The following is a 13321-nucleotide window of genomic DNA, read 5'->3' as shown; positions in this document are numbered from 1 at the left end:
ATTTTTTCAGAAAGGAAAATGTGTTGATGAACAAGCCAGTGCAAACATGTGAGAAAATGCACCTTTAAAAAGGAGCAAAGGGAAGGTGGATTTGCTAACCTATTATAAAAACGGCCAAGTTAAGTGTATGAATATGCCAAGTCACTTATGCTTGTCTGAGAGAAGAGGTGGCTTATTCAGCTACCTTTCAGGGAAGGAGTGTCTCAGTGCTCTGTGACTCTTGAAGTTTGTCTAGGTTTCTAAAATAGGATTACCAAGGAGTGTGACAGCAATGGAAATAATGAAGTGCCCAGAATAAGTAGCAAGGTGGCTTATGTCATGTTGTATTCAGCATCATGCTTAAGAGGTGATTTATCCGTTTCAACAGGCCAAGCTCCTTATAGGCTAGGGATCTTGTTCAAACTATGGCCACATCTTAGGCCATGAATAAAATCCCAAGCAACAACAATAAAATGTTCTTCAATATAATTTAAAATTAGACTGCATTCATCTGATTTTAAAAGTAGAAAAATATTTCTGAAACATTTCATACGTAGTCTATAAATAATATCGTGAGCTTCAAATTTTTATATTTAAAATTCCAGTTGGTGATAGAAAGTGTTGCCAAACTCTCCCAGGGTCTTAGGAGAACAGGAAAAGTATTGTAAGTCACTTGAAGCGAAGGGAGCTTGAGAAAGCATGAGCGTGTTTCTCCAGATTCTGGAGGAAATGTAGGAATAGAGTCACTGTATAATGGAAACAAAGAAATGTATATTTTAAAAAGGAAAATGGTATGGGCATTTCACATTTAACTAGAATCATCTTACTTTTGAAGAGTAGCAAGATCCTTTTTTTCCCCCCGATTCAAAAAATACTCTTACATGAGGAGTCTCTGCATACCTTCCCTTTACTAACTTGGAGGATAAGAACCATTAAATGTATCATTTTGAGGTGAAAAAAATCCTCATAAAATTGGTTTTTATTATATCAAAACTCCTAAGAGGTTTTATTTATTATTTTAGTTACAGAAAAACTAAAAGATATTGTATGCCTATATGTACCAACTAAAGCTTGTAATAGGTAATTAAAATGACTTCCTAATTCAACTGTGCTTGTTTTTTAAATAAAATTAAGGGAAAGGCTCTCATGGCAACCTTTGCCCTCTGTTGTAAATTGACCTTGAACACGCCTCTCTGGTATATGAACCGTGAAAAATTTTTTGGGAACTCTTTCAACCCTATCTCTTTACTTGTTGTGGTAGTTAACATCTACAATGAATGATAAATCTGTAAAACGCAACACTACAACACTGCTCGTTAATTAGAACACATGTTACAATTTCACAGGTAGATTGAGGCTATGATGATCAATACAGGTAAATTGAGGACGTCGGGTTTATGTAACTCCCTTTGTTCTTTATGTGACAAAGTAATAAGGGACATTCTGCCATACCAATTAAACAATGTTCTAGGGATATCTTTTCCTAGCTCGAGGATCAATTCTAAAGCCAGAGGGCTGTTAGCTGTTGCCAATATGATAAAATTACCAAAAAAAATTTTACTAGTTTCTTCCTTAAGCTTTTTTTGGTAAACTTTTTTTTTTAAAAAGATTTTTATTGGGGAATTGGGGGGATGGGAACAGCGCTGGGGAATTGGGGGAAGGGGAACAGACAAGTTGCTGTCATTTTGTTCTTCAGTCTAGTTGTGGAGGACATTGCTTCACTGGCCCAAGTTGGCACCATCATTGCGCTCTTCCCGGGCGAGGCAGATCAGTTACCAGCTTCTGGACGGCCGCTCACAGCGGCTGCTGGCCGCTCACGCTGGCTGCTGGCTACACACGGTAGCCCATGGCAACCCACTGCCACAGGGGCTGCAGCCTACGCTGTCGCCGGCGACTCATGGCAGCCCAGCTCCAGGTTGAGCTGTTGTTCAGCATCTTAGCTGCGGAGGGCAGTGTCACTGGCCCTCATATGTGGGATCCGAACCGGGGCCCTCTGGCGTCCCAAGCCAGTTCTTAACCATCGCACCACTCGGCCGGCCCTTGGTAAACTTTTTAATGGGGTGACAGACAGAATGTATTGTTCAACTGCTGGTTCTTTAACTCAGTCTTTCTCTTTTAGACTTACAAACAATTGTGCCAACTTGGTTTATCTAAAATCAAATTCTTTTGACATTTTAGGGATAAAGTAGTTTAATCTGTTTCCTCATTCAGAATACTTTGGAAAGACAAAAACAAAAATAAAACAGAGCAGACTTTTTTAGAACTTCCCTAAAATGAATTTAGGTTCTGCAGGTACCTAAAGTCATTGCTCAGAGGACAATGTGAGCTAAGGTTAATGGTAACCATAATACGAAAGTTGAAATGGAAATAGAAAACACGAACGCATATAACAGGATGATCTTTATTGCTTGGTTGCTCACAGAGTTATTTCAGGTGTTGGACTTCAGGTGTTTGAATTCTAATCTGCCATTTTCTACCGTATCACTCTGGGTAAGTTGTATCATCTTTGTTAAGTGTCAGAGTAAAATGACATAATAGCAGTGAATTCCTCATGGGGCTGGGAGGACTAAATGAGATGATGGATCTAAAGCTTCAATACTTGTGTTGTAGTCACCATTATTATGTTAGGCTAGTGACAATTCATATGATTAAGTTAGCTGCTTGTCCTGAAATTCTCATAATTCTAGCTATCTGTCTCTGTAGTTACATTGTAAGTCATATTTTATTTCTGTTTTCAGATGAAGAGACATAGAATGAATAACATGTAATTAATTTTGTCATGGAGTTAAAATATTAAGATATTTTAGAAAGTGCTTCTAATATTGAGACATGATTACACATATGGAATATGGGTCACGATAAGCCTTATGTCTTGTGACTTAGCCTGTCAAGAAGTTCAACAATTGCATTTTCCTCCTTCCTATATTTTTAGCTTAGCAGAAAAAGTTGAAAATTTTGCATTTCAAATTTCACTTGAAAAGCAAATGTCTATACTATACTTTTTGCAAAGATTTGCCCTCTTTCTTTTATAGGGTAAAATCTATTCAATTAAGCCAAATATGTTATGGCCAAACCATTTTTCTGTACTAGAAAAATAAATGTTGAATCAGACATTGATTCTGATGATAATAGCTAAGCTAAGTTACAAGTGCTAATAGTTAGGAATAGCAAAGTTACCAGGCCCTGGGTCAGGAAGAATAAACCTAACCAAAAGCAGAGGGTAAAGAAATTCCTGCTGGAATGAAATGGGGGCTTATTCCAATTGATTTTGCATTCCTTCCACCATTATTTTTGCATTTCACACATGTAGAAATGGAAGTGGCTAATTCTGGGAAATATCGCTCTATGGAAGGGATGAAGATGGACATCCACTACCGGCTCCCCCTCAGTGCATAGGTCTCTCAAGCAACGCCACTCGCAGTTGTTGGTAGAGCTCAACTACTCTCCAGCAAGTACCTCTCTTTCGTTTTTCCTTTTACTCTTTCATTCTTCTATATCTTTAATCAATAAATACATAATCTCTAAATGCGAGAGGCCAGCTTCTGTCCTCAAAAAGCTTGTTTTGAATGGACATGCCCTGCGGTGCTCTCCATGGAGTCCTCCTTGTGGCTGTCAATGTCCAATCAAGATGACTTTGGGCCCCTCAAATGAAACTACATTTTGTTTGTCTAATAAGTACCTATGGTGTAAGCATCTTTATAGCATAAGAATATGCAGAAAGAGATAGCGTATTTGTCCTATGGTTACATTTTTTACAGGAAAACTTAAAACACGCCATTTTATTTTCCTGTATATAAAACAGTGTTTCCAATGGGTGTGGAATCAGCCATCCAAGAGGGTGTTTGTAAGTGTCAACAGAATTCCAGGTTGCTTGGCAGATAGAGACCAAGGAAATACATACGGCTATTTTTCTGGAGATGCTCAGTTGAAAGCAGCCCAGAATAGAGCTTTGAATGAGGGGCGAAAAATGTGAGGGCGCCACTGAGTTTTATTTTTAAACAAAAACAAAATAAACAAAAACCAAGCTGTAAATGTATTATTTCCCCTCAGAAGGGAAAACACCAATAATGGGGTTTAGGGTTGTGGTGCCAAGTTCTCTCAAGTTATAAACTAGACTGATGTAAAGCAGATGAAATTTCATCTGTGGCTTGCAAATGAAAGCTTTAAATGGGGAAATGGAACCACTTCTGCCCCATAGTTGTGCTGAGGCCTCAGGTTCAGTAGAAGTTCAAAGTCTTCTTTTTCTCAGCATGCTAGAAGCAGGCATCTTGGTAAACATTATGCTGAATAATTCATGAAGACATATTTAAAGGGTTAATAAGAAGGGCTTCTGAAAGCCAGGAAAAACAAAAATCCTCCAAATTAATGATCTACTGTTTAAGTTTATTTTTAAAAAATATGTCAATCTAATGTACATAGAAAAAAGCTCATCAACTGGGGACCAGTCAATAAAGAATACCTTTGGTAATACATCATATTGTTTTTTCATTTGTAGATGATAATGAATTTGGCAACCATCCTGCCCCTTATTATAAATTTAGGAGTGGGATCCCATCCATCCCTTACTCCTCTGTTTTCTGAGCAGGGGATTTTTAGAGCACTGTTGTCCTACTTACACTGTTAATGCTGAAAAAAATTGATAGTATTTGGGAGAGTTGGAGAAGTTAAGGTTTTGTAATTATTTTTCTCTGATTATATTTGTATTTTAAATTATTTATTCACTTTATATCAACTTCAACCTCAATTAAATAGACTCCTATCTTCTTTCTCCAATCCTTTTTTATTGCTCATAGGAAGAGGAATTGGGGAAAGAAGAGGGAATTGTATGATAAGTTTCCTGTGAGTCCAAGCAGTCACCAGTGAGGAAAATGCAAGACTGCCTCAGACCTGTGCCTGTGGCACCTGATGTCAAAACTCATGGCTGAAGAGTGTAAAGTGCCATCAGCCGTGAAGATGCTCGCCTTTGTGTTCTTCAATATCCAAAACTGGAGAACTATCATTTAGTTCAGTTTTTTTTATAGAATAAAATGATGCCTCTACTCGTCTACCTTTGCTTGGTAAAGGTTAGTCTCTAAATGGATAGGAAGAATCCTCAAGGTGGCAGCACCTTCATAGCTTTCAAATCCTCTCCCTTAGCGAGATTTTTAATTAGCAGTAAAGAACACAGTAACTACAGAAAAACAATAGATCCAGGAATAAACACCTCTATGGCACCAGTAACCTGGAACTATGCAAGAAGTATTATGTTATTAGTGATCTCGTCTGGCCCCGGACTAAATATTGCTTGGTTTGACTTTCATATGAAAATACGAAGAATTATAGCAAGTTTGTAGACTTGAAAATAAAATAGCGTAGTTTCAAGAAGGAGGCGGTAGGCTATGTCTTCTGCACTAATATAATACTGCGTGTCTGCCTGTTTCTCATCACCACCTGGCATTTTCCGTCCTTCACACCAACCGTGCTGTTCTGTTGTGGCTATGGCTCTGATTTCCATGTCTGTATGCTTAAGGAAGAAGCTATTGTGGGAGCTTTGAGCCAAGGTAATAACAATAAAGAAATGATTTAAAACCAGCAGCAGAAAAAGAAAGGGAGTGCAGCTATTCAGAAGGCGGGTGAAGGATAAGCGGAACTGTCCTGGCACAAACAGCTTATTGGGTTTAGGAAAAGCTGCATGCTGTTCCGTGGAAATTCCTCGTTATTTTTTGGCCTTTGCAAATAATCCTAGGAAAAATATTTACTCACTGAAAGTATAGTCAGCTCAGTCAACAATCTTTCCTGCAAAAGAAGAAAATGTAGGAAAGGTTAACACATTCATAGTCCCTAACATGGCTCCATTGTTCCATGTTTGTGAATCTAGGTGTCCACAACATTTAAAAAAAACAACAAAAAAAAACCTAGACAAGAAAGGAAATATTTAAAAACTCTATCTTTCCTATATACAGTTTTATTTTAAAAACAAACAAACTGGATTTAATTAAATGAACTGATCTTGGGTGACCCTAATTTCAATTTTATGTAATCTCAGAAACAGCTAAGCCACAATGAGGGTATTATAATCCTACTGTCTATCATTTATTGTCTATCAATGCCTCAGTCACCCAGGCTCAGAATCTGAGATTTACTTGTTAGCCACCCAAACACCATCCACTCAATAACCATTGTCTAATTCTGTCCTAGGAACTGATCTTCAGCACTTTGTGTTCCTTTGAACCCTATTTTAAATCATTCCTCCCTTCATACTCTCAGTTTTGTTTGTCCTTTCTAGTCCCATGGACTCTACCATAGACTCTAATCACTTAATGGATATATTACTGCAAAAGCCCTGCTCTAAATGTTCATGTTTGCAGATGCTTTTAATCATTGAATCTATTCGATGTGCCACTGTCACTCACTTGCATGATTCATTTTCACTACCATGGCTCCACGGTTTATAAGACCAATTGGAAAAAAATCAGTTTTTCTGCCATTGAAACTTTCTTATCATCTGAGCCCTGCTCGTGGGAATAGCCTTATTATTGCCCAAGGCTCTTTTTTTTTTTAAAGATTTTTTTTATTGGTGAATTGGGGGGATGGGAACAGTGCTGGGGAATTGGGGGAAGGGGGACAGACAAGTTGCTGTCGTTTTGTTCTTCAGTCTAGTTGTGGAGGATGTTGCTTCACTGGCCCAAGTTGACACCATCATTGTGCTCTTCCCGGGTGAGGCAGATCAGTTGCCGGCTTCTGGACGGCCGCTCATTGCGGCTGCTGGCCGCTCACGCTGGCTGCTGGCCACACACGGTAGCCCATGGCAACCCACTGCCACAGGGACTGCAGCCCACGCCGTCGCCGTCGCCGGCGACTCACAGCAGCCCAGCTCCAGGTTGAGCTGTTGTTCAGCATCTTAGCTGTAGAGGGCAGTGTCACTGGCCCTCATATGTGGGATCCGAACCGGGGCCCTCTGGCATCCCAAGCGAGTTCTTAACCATCGCGCCACTCGGCCGGCCCTGCCCAAGGCTCTTTATTGTGCTCTATATCTGCCATGCTCCTTTGCCCTCTGGCATTCTGTGCTCAGTATAGCTCCTTACCCTCTTGCCAAACGTCAGGCCCCTAGCATTCCATCTCTTTTTATTGCAATCTCTTCCACGGCATTTATTATTTCTATTTCATATTCTCCCATGTAAATATATATATATATATTTACAAGGGAGAATATGAAATTGTGTATATATATATATATATATATATATATATATATATATATATATAGTGTCATTTGTTATTTTCCCAGCAAGATAATATTCTTCTCAAAGGCATATTCTGGATCTTTTACTCATTTTGTCTCGCTCACTGTGTTCAGCACATAGTGGGTAGTTAAATAATAGTTGCTTAGCAAATTGAATGTTTTCTCTATACCTGTTGACCAACCAATACATGACCATGATGGTCATTAGTCCCCAAGGGAGCACCTTTCAGAAAGACTAGATGTTGTTCTACTCATAAAAGGAAAGAAATAATAAGATCTTTCCTAATATGTACTAGAAAATATTGAACCCTTCCTGTAGAGCAGCAGTTCTCAACCTTCCTAATGCCATGACCCCTTAATACAGTTCCTCATGTTGTGGTGACCCCCAACCATAAAATAAAATTATTTTCGTTGCTACTCTATAACTGTAATTTTGCTACTGTTATGAATTGTAAGTATCTTTTTGTTTTCCGATGGTCTTAGGCGACCCCTGTGAAAGGGTCGTTCGACCCCCAAAGGGGTCACAACCCACAGGTTGAGAACCGCTGCTTTAGAGGATTACGTGATTCTTAATGTAGCAGAAAAAGCTTGAACTTGATTTTCATATGTAACAAGGACGTTGGGTTACTGCTTCTTTTGTTTTGTTATGACATGTTTAATGCCAGACAGCCTGACCTCCTAGTCTATCTTAATAATTTTAATTTCTCTGATAACACGGTCTCTGTAATGATGAATAATAATATTTAGAAATATTTTGAAGACTGTCTTGTACAAAGTGAGTAATTCTCACCACCAAGGACGTTTCTCTGCACACTAAAATAAGGGATTGTAAGATAGATGACCTTTGCCATCATCCCAGTTGACTTTGAAGAGCATAGTGACACCACAAACAAGCTTTTCTTCATGAGACTTGTTAAATTTGTATCTTGCTCATATCTGAACGCCTCCATTACTGATATTGCCTCAGCCTCTTGGGACTTGGGAGAAAGAGGAGAGAGGGGTTGATTTGGTTAGCATTTCCAGCTTCACATACAGTAGTTGCTTTAGAGACATTTATTTCTGAAACTGTTTCCTGAAGAAAAAATTGATAGCACAGTTATATATCTTACAAACAAACTTTTTAAAGAGTATTTCTTTTGTTACTGCTTGTGCTTGTTCATATATTCCATATTTGGTATAATTTAACACCCTTAATAATAAGCAGCCTTCACATTTACAAAGATACCTTCTACACAAAAAATAGTAAACATGTACTGAACCCCTGATACTGCACAGTAACTTACAAAAGTGTTCCACAGTGAAAGACAGGAAAACCCCTGAGCAGGAAAGGGAAAGGCGAGCTGATCATGGCTTTCATCATTGGCTATTGATACTCTCAACCACTGCCCTAATTCATTTTTTTTTTTTGCCATCTTGACTAGATGGACTGTTTTGTATAACTGGTATATTCCATGTCTTCTTGGCATTAGCAACCAAGAAAAATTTTGTGACCTGCATTTTTTAGCTTTTGTGAGAATTGTACCCTATTTGATGAGCTTTAATGAAGCATTGGGGGTTTCAAAAGGTGTACAAGACAAGAAGGGCTCTCTTCCTGCTCCTGTACCCTCTTCACGGGGGTTGGGGGGGTGGGAGGGAGAAGCTGGCACATCTCTCTCCCTGAGCACTGTCAATGCCAACCTTGAGATATAGAAGTAGTTATACGACACAGCAGAAAAAAATGAACCATTTAATAACAATGTCCTGGTATTATGCTGAAAGAAGTGGTCATATTACAAGAGATAAGGGTGTGTTTTACCTATAAATATTTTACTACAAATATCTGAAGAACTTAAAGCCTTCCAACCTGCCCTCCCTCTCCCCAGCTCTATGAGAAGAAGGTGGGCAATCTAGATGGAGAACCATAAATGAAATCAAATACCATGGGGTGGGGGTAGAGGGATGAAAAGGTAGCCTGGACTATCAAGGGAGGGAAACAAAAGGAAGGGGACAGAAACAGAGAAAATCCTTGACACTGAGTTGAGATAGCATCAGCATGGCGTGGTAGGCAATTTAAGAGGAAAAATGGAAAATTGTTTTGCTCCATCTTCTGGCTAGATGTAACCTTGATTATCAAATAGTATTTTTTCCTTTCTGATGATGTATTCTCCATCCCTTCCAAACATTAGGACATAAGAAAGATACACACAAAAAATAAACAGAATTAATAGAGTGGCATTTAACTAGGAGAAACAATCTATGAATTTATTAGGTTAGTGAAATTATTTAGGTTTCAAGTGTACATTTGTATAATACTTTATCTATATATTGCATTGTATGTTCACCAACCAGAGTCAGTTCTTCTTCTATCACCATATATTTGCCCCCCTTTATGCTCTTCTACTACTCCTCTCCCCCCTTATCCTCTGGTAGCCACTAAACTGTTGTCTGTGTCTATGATTTTTTTGATTGTCTGTCTTGTTTGTTTGTTGCTTTCAGTTTTACATGCCACATACGAGTGAAGTCATATGGTTCTCAACTTTTTCTGTCTGACTTATTTCACAAGGGAAACGCATACATTTTCCATAGATGTACCTGGGTGGTATTTTGCTCACATTGCTACCTCCTCCTTTTTTTCCTGATGCCATCACTCGGAACTCACCCCTCTCTGTGGCCCCTTGCAGGGGCTCTATACTTTATCTTTCACACTTCCATAATGGCTGTAGATAGAAACTGAGGGATCCCAGAGGAGTCGTGTGTGGAGGAGAGTGGCGAAGAATCTACCAATTCTCCTCTAATTGCCTCTGCCTTACTGTTCTTCTGTACCCTCAAAATCTACAGCTTTTGCAAAGTTTTTTAGATGTAGAGAATTCACATGCTCTTTTTTATTAAAAATTTCTTTAAGGAAATACATATTCAAAGTCCTTTTATCTGCTAAGTTGCTTGGGGAGAAAGGCAAATAAAAAGTGGAAAATATACCAGAAAAACTAACAGACAGATCAGTGGAACATCAGAAACACCCAGAAGGAAAAGCTTCTGGTTCTGAAGTCTTTCTGGCTCGCTCTCTGACTGGGGGCCTGAATTGGTTTCTGATGTCTGTCTAAATTAACCCCTTGTTATTGAAAGTCAACACCTATTTCTTTGAGTCAAGAAAGAAGTTGTTCTCCTGAAATCGTGGTGGCCTGCTGCTATGCAGGAGCAGCCCAGAGTTTCTGGTGAGGTGAGAACATTGATTTCCCTGCTGCTTGCACAACTCGTCTTTTCACACTCCAGAAAGCCTGGCAGAAAACATGCTGGTTCTCAGGATCAAGTGACCGAATTAAGGTTGCCGTGATTCCCTCCCTACTTTTGATGCCGTTTTCTATTGTAGGTGTAAGTGGAGAAAAAGCTAAGGGGAGAGGAAGTTGAGTGGCCAGGAGAACATTCTAGCTTGACTCATAATATGTGAAGAATGAGCAAAGATTACATTTAACTCTGCTCTATAAATCCCATATTAATTTTTTAAAAATGCATATTCTACCCCAATGACAGTACTTGAAGAATAAAATTTGCCTCTAAACCATTTTAGAAAGATAATTCCTTCTTATATTAAATGTTTGATGACAGAATAGGGTAGTGGATGATAGCTGTCTATTGCTGGGCTGGTGCTCACTTACCTGTGAGATTGTAAGCTATTTAGTCTCCTTATGCCTCAGCATTATCATTTGTAATATGAAGAGAATAATATTATTTTATAAGGTTGGCATAAGGATAATTAGTTAATCCATATAAATCCAACTGAACAGTAGCTAGGACATAAAAACACTCAATACACATTTACTGTTGCTGTTGCTGATATTGTGGGGTTTTCTGTCATTTCTCTTATCCTACGTATCAATAAATGTTTTATTTAAAAACTCAGTATTTAGAGAAATTTATGATTTTTGGATTGTGATTCAACTATAAATTATGATAGATTATTTTATAATTTTTTCCCAAGGCAATAAAACTGCTCCTGTAATAAACCTAGATATTATAAAAAAATATTTGTAAGTTTCCAAATTAAGGGAACTTTTGAATGTTCATAAGAACTTTAGAGAGAAATACTACCCTTAAATTGTTACTTAGAGGGAATCTGAGGCCATTGGAGCAGAGGTGGCAACATAATTTTTGGATCTTCCCAAGTACAACATAAAAAGAGATAAGACAACTAGATCGCAAAATAAAAAACCCATGAACAACACAAAAAGGTGACAAAGTATCTTCATTAACCCCAAAACACAAGCAGATGGGAACAGATTACCAATAGCCACAAGACCTAGAAGTTTTCAGCTTCCATGCGGGGGAAACGTAGGAGAGCACTAGACACCTGTCAGACCTGATAAAATGCAATCCTCACACAGCCAACAGGTATCTATTAAAAGTGCATCATGTCAATTTGAGAACCTAGGAAAGATTTTGCTGAACCCAATAGTAGTGCAAACAGTCTGGGGATAAGGACTGCAGAGACTGAAGCAGGCTGGCCCATGTGAACTCTCAAAATATACTAGTCATGATTTCATTCATGGCACAACTCCACACTGAGGAGAAACAATTAGATATGAATAAAAACCGAGGCCAGAGACAATAGAGATGAAAGAAAGAGAAGATCCAGATAAAAATGGAGGAGGAAAACAGGACTAGAAAGTCTCAAAAAGAGCTGTCAGATTTTTTAACACTACACAAATCCATGGAAAGAAACTCCACAAAGTTATTAGATCTATCTTGAAGCTTGTTTCTTTCTAAAAGTTTAGGAAAACAAAATTTGCATTAAAATGAGCAGCAGTAAATCATTAAAGTTAAATAGTATGTCCACATTCCCTCCTTTTCACTCCCCACCACCTATGAGCCATTGTTCTCAGTCTAGTTGTGGAGGACACCGCTCACTGGCCCATGTTGGTATTATGAGCATTGTGCTCTACTCAGCTGAGGCAGTCGGTCACTGGCCTTTGGCCGGCTGCTCTCGGCAGCCCATGGCAGCCTCCAGCCACTCACGGCAGCCCAGCTCCAGGTCGAGCCATTGTTCACAATCTTAGCTGTAGAGGACTCAGCTTACTGGCCCATGTGGGAATCAAATCAGCAATCCTGTTGTTCAGAGCTCGCGCTCTTACCAACTGAGCTATCCGGCCGCCCAATAGCCACATTTAAAAACAGAAAAAAGCATATTCAAAAAAATCTGTTAAAATTGAGCTATAATACAAGAGATAAAAGAACAATGTAAGTTAGAATGGGAAAAATTTAGAAATGAAGCTCTAGCCACCCTTAACCCTGATCTGGGAATAAGTAGGTTGGAAAATAATTATCTTAATTGTTTTTATTAACTATTCTCAAATGTATGTGTAGCTCACATTTATTTTAATGTTTAATATCAGGAGTGTTTTCAGTCTTTATTTAGAAGTTTGGTGATCTTTTCGTGACCAGAAATATGCCCTAGGAACCTAACTCTTGTTTATATCAATTAGCCTGGGGTAAAATTGATTTTATTTGTATGTTGTTTCTCTTTAAAGTTGCCGTTTCCAAGAACCTATTCACGATGTTAAGTGAGGACTTACTGTACTTAAAAACTTTGCAATTTTTTATAAAAATAGTCAAACATTAAATAAGAAATTATTAGGCACATTTAGAAACAAAGGCAAGAAAGCAGACAATAGAAACAGACCAAAAGATGAGCCAGATTGGAATTATCAGACATATACAAAAGCATGAAATTCATAAAATTCACAGAGAATTCCATATGATAAATAGAATTGACAATTGATTCTGGAACCTGAAACCACAATAACTGAAATTAAGAAATCAATAGATGGATTTACCCGCAGTTTGAACACAGCTGAAGATAATAATTAGTGAGCCAGAAGATATAAAATGATGCAGACAGAGACAGTCATGGGTTTCAGTTTGATGCAACATAAATTGTGTCTTTCTTACATGTCCATTCACTTCCTCAGCCATTGTATTCCAGTGTCCCTGTGTGGCCCCACAGAGGCATTCCCTGACCTGGGTGACTGAGACTTTGGTCTTCTTTCATTTCCACAATCACTGTCAAAACACACGTGCCCACTATTGAGAGAACTGCAAATTGGTACAGCCAATACGGAGATTCCTCAAAAATTTAAAAATAGAACT

The sequence above is a fragment of the Hipposideros armiger genome, unplaced genomic scaffold (genome assembly GCF_001890085.2).
Source record: "Hipposideros armiger isolate ML-2016 unplaced genomic scaffold, ASM189008v1 scaffold_81, whole genome shotgun sequence".
Lineage (NCBI taxonomy): Eukaryota > Metazoa > Chordata > Mammalia > Chiroptera > Hipposideridae > Hipposideros > Hipposideros armiger.
This window is presented reverse-complemented; position numbering follows the sequence as displayed.